Source organism: Nicotiana attenuata, unplaced genomic scaffold (genome assembly GCF_001879085.1).
Source record: "Nicotiana attenuata strain UT unplaced genomic scaffold, NIATTr2, whole genome shotgun sequence".
NCBI lineage: Eukaryota > Viridiplantae > Streptophyta > Magnoliopsida > Solanales > Solanaceae > Nicotiana > Nicotiana attenuata.
The window spans coordinates 107889-118343 of record NW_017673185.1 but is presented as its reverse complement, the minus strand read 5'-3'; positions in this window follow the sequence as shown (position 1 = coordinate 118343).

Below are 10455 nucleotides of genomic sequence, written 5' to 3'. Positions count from 1 at the left end.
AACTCTCGGATTTTTGAATTTTTAGACCTCTGACACTTTGAATTTCAAATTTCAAATTTCTAGCTCTTCTCCCACTTTGAATTTCAAATTTTTAGATTTTTTTTCTAGGCTTCCCAAACTTTTTAATTTTGAATTTCAGATCTCTGGACTTCTAAACTTGTATTGCAAGGCAGGGTACTGCCCTTTTAATAGGCAAAGTTAGGGCAACTCTCAGAAATTTTACTTTACACCTTAGTCCCTTATTAGTTTTTCAGTTTTTTAGCTTAAAGTCCTTAAGTGGCTGACTTGTTACCCAAGTTACACCACCCAATTCCTGAATTTTAAATTAAAACCCCAATCTAGAAAGTTCTAGGGCTTTCTATTTTAGTTACTGCAAGATTCTCTTATTTAGAATACCCAATATACCCTTAAGACCCCTGAATTTTACCTAAGTCTACCAACTAGGAATCTGGGCCAAGTGACCCAATTCAAATGGCCTACTGACTTAAGGGATTGATTCACCAAGGCCCAAACCCCCTAATTTGCATAATCCACCAGCAATTTTTAACAGAACCCAAGAGAACAAAAATTAAACTAGGGAAAATGTCCAAGCTAAACTAATTCTAATTAGTAGGGATCCTAAAACTAATTTTACTATTAGACTAATAAGAACAATAAACGAACAATTAAAACAAACAGTAAAATATTAAATGAAAACACATAAATCATGTAAAAACGTAAATCAGGCAACTAACAAGAGCAGGATTAAACTATGTAATTACAATCTAAAAAAAGAACCCTATGACCATGATGCAAATCAGGCACAAACATAAAAATAAAATAACAAATGAGACACTGAGCAAAAACAGAAAAATTAAAATCACGAAAGGAAAAACAGAAAAGAAAAACGAAAGGAAATACCTACTTCAAACTAGAACTCTGGCCAGCTTACATGGAATCGTTTGGACTAAAACCGTCCTTGATCATGTGTTTTCTCATGAAAATACATGATTATTATAGTCCAAAAGTCAATAAACCCCCAGCCTTGAGAAATTAGAGTTCTAGGCCGATTTTTGATCTAATATTCGAGCCACTTGGGGAGGATTTGAAGGTTATTGGTTGTGGATTATGAAAGAGGAGGGTGAGCAGGCCATAGGGTGTAATTATGGTGGGGTTTGGAGACGGCGCCGCCGGACACGGCGGCGGCGGCGGCGGCTAGGGTTTCATTTATTCGACGGGTTTGGGGGGATTTGAGGGAAACGGGGCTTGGGTTTGGAAAAGGGAGGTGAAGGAGAAGTAATGGTGAAAATTTGGGGGCGTTTGGACCATCACCGCCGGCGGAGGCGATTTCCGGCCGGCGGCTTGCGGTGGTAGGCGGTGGCGTTAGGGGTTTCCGATGAGAGGTCTGAGAGAGACGAAGGGTAGGGAGGTCCTGAGGGGGGTGGTGGTTATTTTGACATATATATATTAAGTAAGGGGGTCCTCAGGACCGTCTGATTAGATTAACCTCGACGGTCCTGATTGCTTTGAGCCCAAACGATGTCGTTTGATTCATGAAGGAGGCTGGACCGGGTTAGGGTATTTTGGGCTTGGACTATGGGTTTTGGGAAGGGTATCCGACTGGGCTGGTGATTGTTTAGGAAAAGATGGCCCAAATACTTATTCTTTTAACATGCCTGTTTTGTTTTCTTTGTTTTATATTTTCAATTCATTTAATTCTTTTCCTTTTATTAATTCAAACTACCTAATTAAGCTACAATTAAACTAATACCAATTTACAGGAAACTAATAACCTAAAAACCAAAATTAAAACCAAACAAAACAAATCAAAGTTTTCTTTGTGATTTTTTATTTTTTATTTTTGTATAAATCTAATTACTAATTAATCTAAAAATATGTGAAATTAGATCCTAAATGCCCATGCAATATTTTTTATTTTTTTATGAATTATCATGCACACACAAAGGAAAAATACACAATATACGCAATTAAATCCTAAAAATCAAATAGCAATGGAAAGATCCTAATTCTAAGGAGTCTATAGGAATAATTCAAGCGAGGCAAAAATCACGTGCTCACACTTTCCCTCGAGATAATTTCTAGCCCTTGCCCGAACTCTGGTTTTCCAACTCAAAGAAACCCTTAGTGTCCTAATGCACTTAATCATTAGGTGGCGACTCTTCAAATCCAAAAACCCAATTCCCAAACGGGAATAGAGTTGTCCTCCCAAATGTCGTAAACCCGATTTCGCGAGAAAAAGGGAGCGTCGACAGCATGGCGACTCTGCTGGGGACTTTTTCTTTTAGCTTTTACCGTTACGTGTTATTTGTGACTTTATTGCTTCTTTATTGCTTTTATTTAATGTCATTATTTCTCTTCTACTTCGAAACTGACTTGGCTCTTTGTTTTCTTTTCTTTAATGCCTTTGCTGCTTTCTTTCAATACTGTTGTAATTATGAGCAATCATTGTAATCATTATTTTATGAACGTGCAAATACGTGACAACTTGTTTCATTCTTGTAACTGCATCTTCAACATCATATTCCACTCGTGCCAAACAAATACCATAGCAACGCTTATAATGAGTTGTTGCACTCTTCCAATATTATTACCCCTAAATTTGGCAAAGGCATATTTGCGGTAAAACCAGTCGATCAGCGGTGCAGTCGACGGTTCCGTGCCTTTCCTTCTTGAGTTGTCCGCTCAAGGGTACCGGTCTAGCACCCCGTAAAACCTTCTTCTGTTTAACTGTGCATGCATCATGGTCAAACCTAGCCCAGTCAGTTATGTTGTCCACATAATGACTCTTTAAGATAGCCTTGCCCAAAGTCCACTGGGTTTCCTTGAAACTCAAACGGACGCCACAATATTCTGTGCATTTATTTGCAGAACTAAATGTTGTTTATGCTAATTATGGTTTAAATAGTCGAGTCCGGTGGGGGGGGGGGTATGGTCTTAACCCTTTTGTTTTGCAAAAAATGGAGAATGAGGTCCCCGACTTCGTATGGTCAGATATACCGTCACTCTTGCTGACCTGGTGGAGGAATCTCCATCAAGTGACCAAATAACGAATGGAAAGAGAGGGTCACCAAGGCTAGTGAGAAGCTGGAATATCTGGAATACAGTCTGCTGGAGTTGGAAGGAAAAGTGAGGAAAAGAGTCACTGATTGCCAGAACTGCCTGGCAAAGGCATTTTTATTGGTGAACCTACGCAAGCTGGAGGATTTGATCAACGAGAGCATTCAACCTGAGGAGGGTCCTTCAAGGACCAAGTAGGTAGGAGTCTTTTCTTTTGCTTTAAAATGTAATAAGGCAATGGCCATTAGTGACATTTTATTTCCTGCAATTTTTAGTGTCGTTTTGGGATTCGTCTTATTTTTATCAATAAAATGAGGAGTTTAGCATTATAAGTTCTCCAAATCAACTTGTCGCTAGGCCTACCTCAGGCACAACGAGGCACCCCAATTTAGGACACGATTTATATTTTTGCACTATGTGTTTAAATATTGCAACATTTTTTCTCAGAATCCTTACTGACTTGTTACCTTTTTGTATTTACTTTTGTTTTATTCCCCTCCCCAAAAGGTTAGTTCGTTCACTCTGGCATCATCATCTTACTTGACAAGATCCAGAGGGGCACATCTCAACAATTTGGTCCGTCAGAACCACCAAGGCCCGGAAAGCTTCGGGATAGCAAGGCTGAACAAAGCACTATGCATAATCTTTTACTTTTCGCTAGTTGATTTCCTTCTCGTACTTTCTTTAAATTTCGAAAAGAGCTCCGATATTCAAAACAATTATGGAATTTATCAAAGTATTTCAATTTCTTATAAATATTGCCCTTATTATTTCTCTATCATTTACTTTATTTACACATCATTACTATTACTTATCTTGATGAACCGACGAATGTGACATGCGACGAGATAACGCAACAAAGGGATACAGACTCAGAAGAGGATGATATACCAGAAGAGGTTGTTAAAGAGGTTGAGAACTTTGAAAATAGGCCTAAGTCTAACTTGGACGAAACTAAGGTTGTCAACTTGGGGGATACAGAGAATGCCAAAGAAACGCGCATCAGTGTTCACCTATCACCATCAGAAAAGGAAGAGTACACGAAATTCTTAAAACAATATGAGGACATATTTGCCTGGTCGTATGATGATATGACCGGTCTCAGTACATCCATTGTAGCTCACAAACTGCCAACAAATCCGACATGTCCGCCAGTAAAGCAGAAGCTCAGAAAGTTCAAGCCAGACATGAGTTTGAAAATCAAGGAAGAAGTTACCAAACAAGTCAAAGCCAAGGTCCTCAGAGTAGTGGAATATCCAACATGGTTGGCCAACATTGTGCAAGTGCCAAAGAAGGATGGGAAGGTCGACTACCGGGACCTCAACCGGGCCAGTCCGAAAGACGACTTCCCCTTGCCGAACATACACATCCTGATTTACAATTGCGCCAAGCACGAGCTGCAGTCATTCGTCGATTTTTTTGTCGGGTACCATCAGATATGGATGGACGAAGAAGACACGGAGAAAATGTCTTTCATTATGCCGTGGGGGATGTATTGCTACAAGATGATGCCGTTTGGATAAAAGAATGCTGGGGGCACCTACATGAGGGCCATGACTACCATTTTCCATGACATGATACACAAAGAGATTGAGGTGTATGTAGACAATGTCATCATCAAATCCAAGAAAGCCACCGACCACATGGAAGATCTGAGGAAGTTCTTCAACAGATTGAGAAGGTACAACCTGAAACTGAATCCCGCCAAATGTGCATTCGGGGTTCCTATCGAAAAATTTCTTGGGTTCATCGTAAGTCGGCGAGGAATAGAACTGGACCCGTCAAAGGTTAAGGCCATTCAATAATCGCCTCCGCCAAAGAGCAAGAAAGAGGTTATGAGTTCTTGGGAAGACTCAACTACATCAGCCGGTTCATAGCCTAGTCTACTGTCATTTGTGAACCAATCTTTAAAATGTTGAAGAAGGATGCCGCCACTAAATGGACTGATGATTATCAAAAAGCCTTCGATAGAATCAAGGAATACCTGTCAACGCCGCCAGTTTTGGTTTCGCCCGAACCGGGCAAACCGCTCTTGCTCTACCTTGCAGTATTGGATGGAGCATTCGGTTATGTTCTGGGGCAACACGACGAAACAGGGATAAAGGAGCAAGCCATCTATTACCTCAGCAAGAAGTTCACTCCATATGAGGCACGGTACTCTCTATTAGAACGCACCTATTGTGCTCTGACTTGGGTGGCTCAGAAGTTGAGGCATTATTTCTGTGCCTATACACTTACCTCATATCAAGAATGGATCCGCTGAAATATATCTTTCAGAAGCCCATGCCCACTGGTAAGCTAGCCAAAAGACAAATCCTGCTGAGTGAATTTGATATTGTCTACGTGACCCAGAAAACGATCAAAGGACAACCACTGGCAGATCATCCTGCCGAAAATCCCGTGGACGGAGAATACCAGCCTCTGAAGACGTATTTTCCTGACGAGGAGGTCTCTTTCATAGGAGAAGACATTGCAGAATCTTATGATGGCTGGAGAATGTTTTTCGATGGAGCAGCAACTTTTAAGGAGTGGCATAAGGAGCAGTCCTGGTATCAGAAACCGGTCAGCATTATCCGGTGTCAGCTAAGCTCAGGTTCCCATGCACTAACAACATGGCCGAGTACGAAGCCTGCATCTTAGGGCTCAAGCTGGCCATTGATATGAACATTCAAGAGTTAATAGTGATTGGGGATTCAGACTTGCTCATACATCAGGTTCAAGAAGAATGGGCAACCAAGAACCCCAAAATACTCCCGTATTTGCATCATGTACAGGAGTTGATGAAGAGGTTTACAAAGACAGAATTCCGGCATGTCCCTAGAGTCCAGAATGAGTTCGCCGATGCATTGGCCACTCAATTATACATGATTCAACATCCGGATAAGAACTTCATTGATCCTATCCCAGTAAAAATCCAGGATCAACCCGCCTACTGTGCTCATGTCGAGGAAGAAGCAGATGGAAAACCATGGTTTCATGACATTAAGAAATATCTAGCAACAGGAGAATACCCAGAATTTGCAAACGCTACTCAGAAGCGCACACTACGGAGGTTATCCAATCACTTCTTTCACAGCGGAGGAATCCTGTATAGGAGGACTCTCGATTTGGGATTACTGAGGTGTGTCGAAGAAAAGGAAGCGTCCAGGCTGTTAGAAGAGGTTCATGCAGGGACCTGTGGCCCGCACATGAATGGTTTCGTCTTAGCCAAGAAAAAACTCTGAGCTAGTTATTTTTGGATGACCATGGAGACGGACTGCATCCAGTATGTCCGAAAATGCCATCGCTGTCAGATACATGCGATATGATAAAGGTGCCTCCCAACGAGCTTACTGCAACGAGCTCGCCATGGCCGTTCGCCGCTTGGGGAATGGATGTTACCGGACCTATCGAGCCTGCCGTATCAAATGAGCATAGGTTCATTCTAGTGGCAATTGATTATTTCACCAAATGGGTTGAAGCAGCATCTTACAGAGTAGTGACCAAGAAAGTCGTGGCAGAATTTGTCCGCGACCGTATCATTTGCCGGTTCGGCATCCTAGAGTCAATCATTACTGATAATGGTTCCAACCTCAACAGTGATCTGATTAAAGCAATGTGTGAGACATTCAAGATCAAGCATAAGAATTCTACAGCCTACATACCTCAGATGAATGGAGCTGTAGAAGCGGCCAATAAGAATATCAACAAGATACTAAGGAAAATGATAGAGAAACACAAGTAGTGGCACGAAAAGCTATCCTTTGCTTTATTGGGATACCGTACCACAGTACGCATATCAACTGGGGCAACTCCCTATATGTTGGTTTACGGTACCGAGGTAGTCATCCCAGCCGAGATAGAGATTCCCTCCCTGAGGATTATACAGGAAGCGGAACTTGAAGATGCAGAATGGGTAAAAAGTCGCTATGAGCAGTTAGCCCTTATAGACGGGAAAAGAATGAATGCAGTTTGCCATGGTCAACTTTACCAGAACAGAATGTCCAGAGCTTTCAACAAGAGAGTCAAACCAAGACGGTTCACACCGGGGCAGCTGGTGTTAAAGAAGATTTTTCCACATCAAGATGAAGCCAAAGGGAAATTTAACTCCCAATTGGCAGGGTCCATACATGGTTCATCGGGTTCTAACAGGAGGAGCCCTCATACTTGCAGAAATGGACGAAGAAGTTTGGCCGAAGCCGATCAATTCAGATGCAGTGAAGCAATACTATGTGTAACCATTTATGATTTCCTTATGTAATTTGAACTACGTCTGACCTGATTCCCGTTTAAGAGGGATACGTAGGCGACCTTATGGGTTCGGTCACAATTCAATAAAATCTTCATTTTCCCCCGATATTGGAAACTGGGGCAAAATTTTGAGGAGGACCCTCAAAATTCCGAAGTTGATTTTCAGCCGGTCATCGCGCGCAGCCGTCGGAAGCACCAGACCAGTAAACTGGGGCAGAATTTTGAGGAGGACCATCAAAATTCCGAAAAGGGAGGTTGCAATGTCTTGAACCGCGTGCAGTCGTCGGTCATCTAAAAGAAAATCATTTTAAAATTGTGTAGTTACATCATATTCTTTACGAAATCATGCATAGCTACTATCAAAATTGCTTTGTTTAGCAACGCTACCCCAATGAAAGTAAGAGCCGAGTAGGACAAGCGAAGTCCACGGGAAGACGAACTAACCTTCCCCCTTTACAAAACCCACGATTTTTCTTTGGATGCAGGCACCCGAGACATAAAGTCATAAGATACAATTACATACTCATACTTTTTCAGGAATACAACTCTTAGAATCATCGCCTATTTATGAGTGCTACCCACGCACGGCATCCCCAGCAGCCACAATGACGCAATCAGCTATCAGCTATCATCTCTCAGCTAAGAAATTTCATTATACTCCACCTTTATTGCGTACATTGCATAAGGCTACTCTTCTGCCTTCCGAGGTTAGGCACTACCTCCATCCTGTATTTCTTGCATTGCATCCTTTTTGCCTTCCGAGACTAAGCATTGTCTCCACCTGCATTTCTTGCATTGCATAAGGCTACTCTTCTGCCTTCCGAGGTTAAGCACTACCTCCATCATGCATTTCTTGCATTGCATAAGGCTACCATTCTGCCTTTCGAGACTAAGCATTGTCTTTACCCGACAACTCTTTCATCCTTCCCGGGTGAAGAGGGGCGGCTGTTGATACCCAATTTTTCCCTAGCTATTTTTTATACTCAAAATATTCTCAAAATAGCATGTATAAGCATGCCCAAAAGTTTGGTATTTTCCCTTTAATTTTAAAGATTATTAAATCAATTTATTGTCTATTTTTACACTACAAAATTCAATAATATTCCCAAACCAGCATTTTTGGTGAATAATTTATTTCATTCTCATATTTACACTAAGATATAATTAGGGTAATTTTTGCGTATTTTTTATTGATTTGTTTGGTATTTTCAAGCTAAATTGCATATAATTGCAATTATAACCTATTTTATAATTAACAACATTTTATAATCATAAAATCACTTTTAGTATTTTTACATTAATATTTACATGTCATTGATTAGTCCAGTACCATTAATTTATTTTCAAATCATTTTTTACTATTTTATAAAAATAATAAGAGGTGAAAATTGGCTATTTAACAAACAACCCCATTTGCATTTCAATTATAGCCCCTATTTAACCCCACCCCATCAGATTGTTATTAAACCCAAATGGGCCCAATACCCCATCTGAACCAACCCAGCCCAATACCTGATTGACCCCGGTCCACTCCCGTTTTAATCTGAGCTGTTGATTAAATGAGATCAACGGCCCAGATTTAATTGCCTTAATTAAACCCTCACCTACCCCTTTCCCCCTTATTTCGAGACTCCTCATCTCTCTCTATCTCTCATTCTCTTTCTATCTATCTAGTACTCTCTAGAAGCCCTTTGGCTTCTCCCCTCCGACGGGGTCTGTTCACCTTCTCCGACCAGTTCTCTCACCGGAACCTATGGCTCATCACTAACCTCTTGTCATCTACCCGCCTCTCAACCACATCAGTGATATCCTAGGCTCCTCAGATGAACCTGGAGAGGTCCATCCCCCCCCCCGCCTATCGGGTCTCTTGCCATTTTCCGGCCAATCCCCGGCCGTTTGAGTAAGTTTGCAGTATCTCCGGCTAAATCCATGCCGTTCATGAGGTTTGCCTCTTTTTCTGGGTTCCACGAAACCCTAGTTCTCTATATTCTGGGTTTTCTTTTAAATTCGTTCTCTATTTACGATTCTATGAAGTTTCTTCGTGGTTTTTTCTCCGAAAAAAATTCTATTTTTAACAATTTCAAGAACTAGGGTTTCCCGACCAAGTTCTCGAAACAGTTCTCTGATTTTAAAACGCCTCTACTATGTTTAATCGATTATTTTATGCTTTCTTGTTGCCTTGATTGTTATGTTGAAACCCCAATTTTAGGTTAACCCTTATTAGGTGTATCCTTTTGTTACCTAATTGTGTGCATTCATGTATTCTCTGTGGCTCCTGTTTAATTCGCTATATGACCTTTTCCTGTTGATTTCTATGAACATCTCTTCCTGTTAACCATGTGACTGCTATTTAAATGCTCAATAATTCCGACTCTTGCCCTACTGGCTGTTTATTTGATGATTTGTACTGATCCTCTTGTGTAAAAATCTCATGCTTGTGATCCTTTCCTTAAAAAAATGATCTCGTATATTCCTTATACAATTATGTACAATTTTGAATTATTTCTATATTTATGTGATGCTTTCCTTAATTATTTTGGATTCCCTAGGATTACGATTTGATCTGGGATCCCTTTGGTTGATTCTCAAACTGATACCCTATTTTTACACGGTTATTTCAACTTTTCCTTAATTACCCACTATATTATTGGCCTTGATTTGCACTATGTGATTCCTTGCCTTAATTAGCCTTGCTGGAGTGATTCTTCCTTATTCTACCTGACTCACCGTTTTGAACTAGACTCCTTAATTAAAGGAGTCCAGTTGTCTTAATTGACACTAATTGATTGCTTATTTTTTAGTTTGTTGCACTCTTTGCCTATGTACTACTTGTTTTCAAAACTAAATAAAGACTTGTCTTCCCTCTTCACACACACACTGAGATTCACACGAAAAAGACACTGACACAAATTGCCTCTCAAATCACTGATCACACAAACACACTCAAGACTGAGTAGTCTCTAATGCTCTTGTGCTTTTGCATACCACTACTGCTCTCATCCTGCATATTACTGTCCTGTAGTTGTTTCCTTGTCCTGCATACTGCTACTGCTGTGTTATTTCCAGCACTTTGCTATCCCCTAGTCTCTAACTGGTATGTTTTGCTATTTAGCTTTGTAGCATCTACACAACATGCTCTAGTTTTTGCTTACTTACTTATTGTTCCTT